Source organism: Chrysemys picta, chromosome 3 (assembly GCF_011386835.1).
Source record: "Chrysemys picta bellii isolate R12L10 chromosome 3, ASM1138683v2, whole genome shotgun sequence".
NCBI classification, from domain to species: domain Eukaryota; kingdom Metazoa; phylum Chordata; order Testudines; family Emydidae; genus Chrysemys; species Chrysemys picta.
This window is the reverse complement of record NC_088793.1, coordinates 147,446,206-147,455,659: the sequence shown is the minus strand read 5'-3', so window position 1 is coordinate 147,455,659 and position 9,454 is coordinate 147,446,206.

The window sequence follows — 9,454 nt, the reverse complement described above, 5'->3', positions numbered from 1 at the left end:
ACTGATAGGAAAGCCATGATTATGGATGAGTGCCTGGATGTAAATTTCAGTTGTATCTAAGCACACAGGAACATTTCCCAGAGGAGGGTTTGACACTGTAGTATTACTTCTTGCCTTGACGATATTTGCCTTTGAAAACTACAATATTTGTGGATTCTTACAAGTTTCTGTGAATGCTGCTACCAGTTTCATGGGAAAATAAAATGGGAAAATTTCACCTCTCGGGCAAAATCATACATGGTCTTGGAATTGCTGCAGGCAGAATTTGGCCATTTTTCACAAAGAAATGTCACCTTTATTGCACAGTGCAAACAACTTGCTACTGAGAAATTAGTTTTCCATCTGTGAAAACTGATTTTCCTTGTCATGTGATATATGAGGTGAGGGCAAAAAAATGCTCCGCATTATCAAAACCCCACCAAAAATAAGATTTTTCCGACCACCCATTTAATCAGCAATGAGGGCGGCCGATTCCCCCGCCTTCCCTCCCCCCACCCCGCCCTATCCACAAAACGAGGGTGGAAAAAGAAAGTTGTCATACATAGTTTCCTTTTGATTTAAAGGAAACAATAAGCTCGGACACAATTGATTTTTGCAGTTCAAAAAATGCTTCGAGAATTTTTCAACAGCTGTTGGCAACTCTGAAATTCAAATGACATTTGGAGATCATTAGTGTAACAGCAACAGGAGAGCCTATGCGGAGTGATCATCTGACTAATGGACCTCATGGACTGACTAAATAAAAGAGGAAATGGACCCCAAACGAAACCTTGTGTGTCTCCCAGATATTACGACTGAAAAAGTTGATCCAGGACTAATCCAACAAGCAGATGTATTGGACGCATGCGTCTGACGAAGTGGGCATTCACCCATGAAAGCTTATGCTCCAATACATCTGTTAGTCTTTAAGGTGCCACAGGACTCCTTGTTGCTTTTTACAGATCCAGACTAACACAGCTACCCCTTGATACTTGACTAATCCAAGTAATTACCCTAGGATTAGGGGGAGTCTTTGTGAGATATTAAGATGAAGAGAAGAGGCAAAATAATACCACAGAATTACCAGTCCTGCAATGTACTGTTTCTTCCACCATCTGAACATACTAAGATAAATTCATCCCTGAACTTTGCCCACTTGGCAACTGCTAATAAGCAATAGAGCCCCTGCCTGAACAACCTTGCGCCCACCAGGGTAAACTGCCAACATGGATTTCCCTTCCCCCTCTCCTGGAACCTCTGGCTGCCATGAGGCCTGTGGGGTCATGGAAGCTGGGCTGAAAACGAGGGCAGCCCTCAGAGCTGCACTAACCAGCACTTGGAGTCAAACCAGGCCATGCAACTCCTGGATCAGAGAGGCCCAAAGTATGTCCCATCCATCCTTGCACCAAGCTGTGCATTAAATATGTCTTTCCTCTTATCTTCTTTCTTTCGTTGCATGGGGAAATGTTCTGGGACCAAAGATCGATGTGATCAAAGAGCTGACATAAAAATGTCCCCTTTAGCCCCAACTTGCCACACAAAACAGTGATAAATTTAAGGCTGCTCTGATACCTAATGGCTATGATAGAGAAAGAGAAAACTGATAGCTTTGCAAACTTACACACACAGAGTACGAGTCTTGTCTATATAAAGTGCAGTAAGACACAATAACTATTTATTACACGTCTCAAGAGTATAGTCCACACATAGTTCTACATGGAGAAAGCCCAGGGGCTCTAAAAGGGTGAGTACTCTCACCGTAAAATCAGTAGAAGCTGACATAAATGCTGTAACCTTGGCAGGATGGGGAACTGGGGAGGGGAAAGTTTCCACTTTGTGGAATAAATAACTCCCAAGGCTCCTCTGATAAGATGTGCTGTATTGATAGAGAACCTTTCTTAGAACATTAATTAATCAATCAAACACTCCTGAGGATCATCATTTAGACCTGCTGGCAAATTAAATATTGAATAAAAAATACTCACACAGCCTCCGGGAATCTGTTAGCCAAATGATATAAAAAATAAGGTGCAACTTGTGCCTTAAAATTCTGGATAGGTGAAAAGGAAAACAGGGGTTTAAGAAAAGTGGAATATCGTACTCAGTGAACAACATTATATAAGAAGAGTGGACAAGATGGGAACAATACCATATCCAACTGATACTGCAGAGGAGATTCAGGGAAGAAGAATCTAGTTACCCAGGTTAGAATTTGGCTAACACTGTCTTCCTGCAAAATAATCCATGGGACCTTTCATGACCATAAATGGTCTGGGCCTCACTTTTATAGTTCATGCAAAACAACACCATGCCAGCGTTAGTTCAGTATCAACTTGGGGAAGAATGTCTCTAGCTGAATCACAGAAGCCACCTCCTGCCGCAACTCAGTTTGCCTTGGAGGTCTCCCATTCCAGGGACTTAGCTTACTGTGCCCACTTAGCTGCTGAGTGTTGATGAAGCACAGCTCAAGGGAGAGGTTGAGAACCGAACAGGGTCACAGGGGCTGAGTTATCTCCCTGTTCCTAGAAGTGACCCTGTTGAGCTGAGGTTGAGGCAACTTGCCAGATCAATGTAGTGCTGCCGCTCCTCATGCTGTCACAGTTGTGCAGATAACAGGACTTAGGTCTCCAGGGCTGTCTATCTAGCACGAAATTCACCTTAAATAAATGAGGAATCCCTGTACTTTTGTTACAGATTAAGAAATGACTTCATTGGAATTCACCAGGAAGTGTTATGAATCATCATGGTTATTTTTAAGGGATCCTCTGGGTACCATAAGAAAACATAACTAAAATATACAATAATTTACAATTAGAAAAGGCAGCATGCCCAAATAATCCAAAAGAGGGAGTAAAAGGAACCACCTCCACACAGATGCAATAACTAACATGATGTGGCACTCACAAAGAATAGAGAAAACAGAATAGTCTATGGATTGTCCTGAATGCTGGCACAGGTGTACTCTGCCATCTGTCCTGCAGGAGGGTATTTCAGAAATGGGATATGGGAATGGGCAGGCATCTCTGTTGCTGTGATGGGATCTAGGGCAGGAGATTGTCCCTCAGGTACACATCAATAATGATCAGTATTAAATATAAAGAATAAAACAGTACTTACTAAATAACAGGAAAGTTACCCTTAGGGTTTATGTTGACCACCTAACACATTAAAACTAGAACTTGCCTTGACTACACTAGAATTCTAACTCGTGTTAAAAATACCTTTTTTCTACAGTGGACGTAGCTTGATATCAGTAATCACACAGACTAATGCAGTCTCAATGCTATATTAATGGGAGCTTCAGGACAGCTTCTCAAAGTCAAACCAGTAGCTTGAGCATGGTCAAACCTCTGTGTATAGCTGGGCTGACTGGCTGCCCTCTGCAATGGAGGCAGTAATGGTAGATCCCAGAGCTGGGTTGAGTACAGGAAAAGTAGTGTTTGTGAACATCCATTTCAATCCTGGACTGTTCCATTTGCTCGTGCTTGTATCCTTATTATTAGCTAGAATAGGCTGTTGTTTATATGAAGGTTTGAAGAACTGGCTGTTCTTTGCACCGATGCCCATATTTATGTTGAACGTCAAACCCAGCCAGGGCGGTGGATTCACTGACACCCTCTTACTCTGCCTCTAATACCAAAAGCTCCATTATCTGATTTGGAAGCCTCATTGTTTGAGTCATTTAGAAGTAGACTAAGCATGGAGAATCCATCCTACAGACTCCTGGTCAACAGCAACACATCTGATAAGAACCTCTGGGCAATGTCAGTTGGGGATAAAAATAACTGATAGACTTAACTACAGGGTTGGGAGGTCAAGGAGGAGATAATCCCACTATGCCATGTAAGTGCAACAAGCTTCCTTCCAAGCCCTTCGGCATGATGGATAGGATCAGGGTTCCACTAACATTCACCTGGCAGGGGATCCACGTGCACCTCACTGTTTGGTCCCCATCTGTGCCAGCTTTAGACAAGGCTGGCAGAAGATCCTATGGAAGAAGCATATGCACTACTATCAAGGACGTTAACGTCTTCTTCTGAAATTTCGCAAGAGAACGTTGATGTGAAATCAAAGCCAGAATTCCACTGACGCCCGTCAGAATGAGCCAGGCCAGCCTTCTCCAAAGTGGTTCCAAGCATTCAGGGCCAGGCTTCCTCTATGGGCTGGTTCCTTTATTAGCCAGTTTGTGAATATAATCAGGACATTTGTTGTTGGAATGGCCACGCTGTTCCTGTCATGGGAACATCTTGAATTTTGCAGTCTATTTGCCCTGCTCTGATGTCCCCCAGCAGGGGCATTGGTCAAAGCAGCGGGAAATAATATTAGCTAGTTATATCAGCTGCACTTTAATTTAAAAATGAGTCACATCCAATTCAGCTGATCGTTTTCACAGCCTTTCCTCCTCTTCTTTGAAGGGTGATTTCACTCTGAAAAGTCAAAATGGCCCCTTTTTTACTTCACAGATCTGGCTGTGTGAGTTACATCTGCCAACCAAAAGTTGTGGCTGTTTTTTTCTCCAGTTAGCTCTGCAGAGCGAGTTGGATTTTATTCCTTCCCAGACATCCTCAAGAGAAGTGTTTATTAAGTTTGAATCAGGTACACCTGTGCAGCCTTTCAGGTGCCTGGTGCCCCAGGAATTGGAAGGACGGGAGCAGAGAGACTGGTGTTATTCAGTGGCCTGTGTCCTTCCCGAATTTGTGCCTCCTGGCACAATCTAGCCACTTGCATTGACTTGAATAGTTCCATTCGGAGCTCCAGTGCCTGTGATTCTGTCTGCCCCGTCATAGCCATCTATGGGAGAAGCCTTAGATGTCATGACTTAGCAGAATTCCAGGTTTGTCCCCATTGTACCGACCTCAGCATTGCTCCCTCTCCCGCACTGAGCCAGGCAGTGCAGCTCTGAGAGCTCTCTAGCCCGGCTCCAGTAGACATCTCTGAGGAACCCATTGGCTCATCTTGGGATGTGATTTGGAAGGGGTGCACGAACGTGCAATGCAGAGTTTGTTCCTTGTATCTCGGGGAGGGTTCACCTCAGTCTGTCTCTTTCCAAACAGACTGACTGTGAACTATACAAGTTGCCACAAGTAAGAGTTGACCAGATGAAGGAGATGTCCGCTCAATGTACAGCAGCCAAGAAAGAGAAGATGTATGAAGAAGTGGCTAAGGCATAATGAACATGTTTATATTGATGCCAATATTATTGCTATTTCAATTTTTAAGATGATTAATAGCGATATTATACTGTGTGGCAGTAGTGCCTAAGGGCACCAAACAAGGACCAGGGCTCTATTGTACTAAGTGCTGTACAGATACGCAGTAGAAAGACATCCCCTGCCCCGAAGGGTTCCCAAACTAGACTGTGACAAGCTACAACGTGTGGGTGAGACAAACAGGTAGTGGTGGTGGGAATGAGGCAACAGGAAAGCCGGCAAGTTAGTGTACATTAAGGAGAGGCCTCATGGGGTCGCATAAGTAAAGTGATCATATGCCCACATATGGGATGCCCTGCACTCAGCACTGGTCAGTGCATCTCTAAAAAGGCACAGCGTGAGCGGACACAGGAAATGTCTACCAACGAGCAATGAAAATGCTTGGAGGTTTGAGTGGGAGAAGGGGTCAATATAAGGAACAATTAAAATGACTAGGACAATTTAAGTTTAGAAGAGAGAAGAGGAGACAGAAGTAGACAGGACTGCACAGATAGGACTGTCTATTTTCCCTTTCCCATAAAACAAGGAGAAGGGGAGAGTCACTGTTAACAGAGAACAGATTTTAGAAGGCTAGAAGGAAATACTTTTTCTGGCAGTTCATAATACACTGGTAGAGTGCTCAATGTTGCAGAACGTTATTGAGGCAAATAGTTTAGATTAAAAGAATGATTAGATGTGGGGGATCAAATTAATCCTTGGTAGAACTCCAGCAATGGATTCTGCCCTTATTACTATATGAATAAGAATAGCATCTGCAGCTACACTAACACAAATACTATGTAGCACTTACATCTTCAAAGCACAGGATGACTCACAAGGGCTAGCTACCCCATGCTTCTGGTCATGAGCTGCTCAAACATTGAAGGAGAGGAAGAAATTTCCCCTTGTGTTATAGTATTGCATATTTAGGTGAATTATGAAGGACTTCGAAACTTCATCTCGTATTTCCACTGTAGGACATAGATAGGATATCTGCTCAGATGGACAATTGATCTTTTCTTTTATGTCAATTCTTTTGTTCTGGATTCTCAGATCAGCTGAACAGAGGGATGTTCCATAGAGGAATTTCTTGTGACAAACTCTATGAGTGCGTTTCTGAGGATATTTCCATGAGAAGGGGTTTTCTTTGGGACAGTTGACTTTCTTAGAACATTATAATTTGGGGGGAGGATTTCTCAGAACACTTACATAGACAGTGTTGTTTTTTCTGAAGAACAATTAGCTGACAGCCAAACACAACATTGCAAAATCATTTCCCCAACAAACAAACAAACAAACAAACAAACAAACAAACAAACAAACAAACAAACAAGAAGAAAAGAAACAAAAAACCCAGAACAGTAGCAAGAACTTGTATGGGTTAATCTTGGTTTCACCTTGCAAACAAAACCTGCTGCAAGTGATAGCAATGGAAGAGGCAGAATTAACAAGGGGTGTTCTCTTCTGTCCTAGCATGACAGGGTAGCTTGTCAGCCTGGCAAACAGCTTTTCCTGGCTCAGGTATAACATAAGAGGGCCCTCAAATATTAGACAGGCAGGCCCACTTCCCTGTGCAGCAGAGCTCGGAGGAGGATGTCTCTCAAGAGCCAGAAGAACACTTGAAGGTATCTGTTTAAGAGTAGGGTAGCATATGAAAGCAGGACTTCTCCTCAACTGTGCTGTAAGACCTTCTGTGCTGACCACACTAAAGTTTGTGATGGACAGCGCATAAAGTTGGGGGATTTCTCTTTCCCGAGCTCCTCTTCCCTGAAAGTTGGGGAAGGGTCTTTGACCCTGTGGGCTGCCTTGCCATCAGCTCCATTAGTCAAGAGAACTCTCTTCCAGCCACTTGGCTCATCCAGTCTCTCCAGCCCCACAGACCTGTATGAACACCAGGGAACATCTCCTCAAATCACAAAGGGGAACCAGACGGTGGAGCCATGGACGCAGTTCCTGATGCTGGCATGGGGCTTCAGAGGGCAGTGAGTATCAGCTGCATGGGATCTGAAAAGGATGAGTGTCTCAGGATCCCATTTTACCTCACTATCATGGACTGTGGATATACAGTCCATGTATTACAGATGTCTCTGTAATACACAGAGACATGCTAACAGCAAACCCTGTTCCCAGAGCTGCATGCCATCAGTGCAGCAGCAGTAGCAATGGGCCACAGACAAGGTAGTAACCTGAAACACCCCTATTGATTTAAACTCCCCTGGAAATGCAGGGAGAAAAAGACCAATGATTGCCAAATGGAAACAGGCAGAAATGGTGGGCCATGTCCCAACGTCCTTCTTTTTCTTTACTCAACTACTACCTAGGCAACTCCCATTACCTTCAATGAGACTTTGGACTAAAGACTTCAAGATTTAGCCTGGTGTTTCTGAGATTCAGAGAGAGTGCTAAAGATGGGAGAGTGAAAATAATAAATAGAAAGTTATAATAATAGTAATATTAGTAATAGTAATAATTAGTAGTAGTTTTCAGCCCGGCTTTCAGCAATGATGAGATTTATTGCAGGCCCCCACGATTTATGACATAAACACACTATTTTCCCCAGGGATAGTTAGTACCGAGAGAAAAAAACCATCAGGTGGAATGACTTCCTTTGGTGCTAAGTATTGCTTGATGTGGTGTTTAGTGAGATTAAAGTAACCTTAAGCAAATATGAGTTCAGAAGGTCATAGAATTGTGGTTATTGTGTTAGGGTAGAAGCTGAGGAATGGAAAACTACAACCAACACAGATTATAGGAACTTGCCCGGAATTGTTGCAAGAGTATTATAGTGTAACTAGTTTCACTGGGTTCATCCCAGAGATTAATTTGGACTGATGCCTTTTATTTAGCCTCACAGAATAAGCAGCCTATTTTCGTTTGGATCATTTCAGTTTTAGAAAGGGAATTTTAAACCTACCCTGAAATGATGGACATTTGAACTCAAAAGGATCCACTTTATTATTATTGCGAAAGAACCAGGCTTAATAGAGCTATTGATTTCCTAACACAACACAGTACAAGATACTGGTTTCTGTCCAGAAACTATCCTGCTGGCTTCCTCTCTTGTGTACAGTAATTCTTTGTTTTATTTCCCCCTTCCTTTGTAATTAAGATTATCGCTATTATTCTTATTGCTTGAGCTCATCCACACCTGGACCTGACTTTATTGTTACAGCTTCCCTCACTGACATCTGTAGCACTGAATTTAATTACACTGTCTTAACCAGTACATTATGGCCTATATCTCCAACCTCTGTGCTGCTTTGTTTTCCCATGCCCTGATAAAGAGATGGAGTCTTCAAAGGTCTCCTTTTAAAACTTTTATATTTGGTGAATCTATTGTTCTTTGTCTATAATTTAAATCTCCTTGCAAAGCAATCTGGGTAGCATAATCGGTGGAGTGTTATGGAGGTAATGAGGCTGATGTTGACTTAGTTTCAGTACCAGAAGAGTGTCACGGGACATTGCTTTGGATCAGTTTTCTAAATGCATTGCCAAAAAAAAAAAAAAAAGAACATAGGGTGAAATGCATCCCTGGCTTTTGAGTGGAACTTAAGTGGTAGCTAGGCATTGTGCTGCCTATCTGCACAAAGGTGAATTTCACCCACCGAGACTAGACATTGCTTTGTGCCGCACTCGTTATCCTGGGATCACAGAGCGCTTTACAAGCACTGTATAATCAAATGTTCTGTGGAATGAGATAGACACGGCTGCCATTTTAGGTCAACGCACTGGAAGTTTTCACTATTTGTGCCATAGCTTTTCTTGTTGGGAATTTTTCTGGAAAGTGCATGAGAGAGTAAAAGTGATCTGTAGTCCGATAAATGCACACCACTCAGGCTAAAGACTGTTCCACCGGATTCAGAAAGCTCAGACCCTATGCAACCCCTATTTGGAAGCATCCAAACATGTTTTAATGGACCCCGTAGCATCGAGTCATCACAAGCTGAAATCTCTCACAACCTCCTTTGCAAATAAGTCCCATGCTGGTTCAAAACTGCATACAAACTCAGCTCACTGTACCCCTGCCAATTGTCAACAGAAAATGCATAAATACAAATAATACAAACAAGTACAAAAAAACCTATCACCAATTTTATGTACCGTAGGAGGTACAGATCACCATGTACATTCATTTTCCAGTCTGATATTATGTCATCAATACATAAGCCAGATACACATGTGTTGTGCAACATACTTGTTATCAATTACCCTTTCCCCCTCAATGAATCAGTGCCGTTGGTTTCGCAATTAAAGTGCACCCAGCATGGCAGCATTGCCGGTTCTAA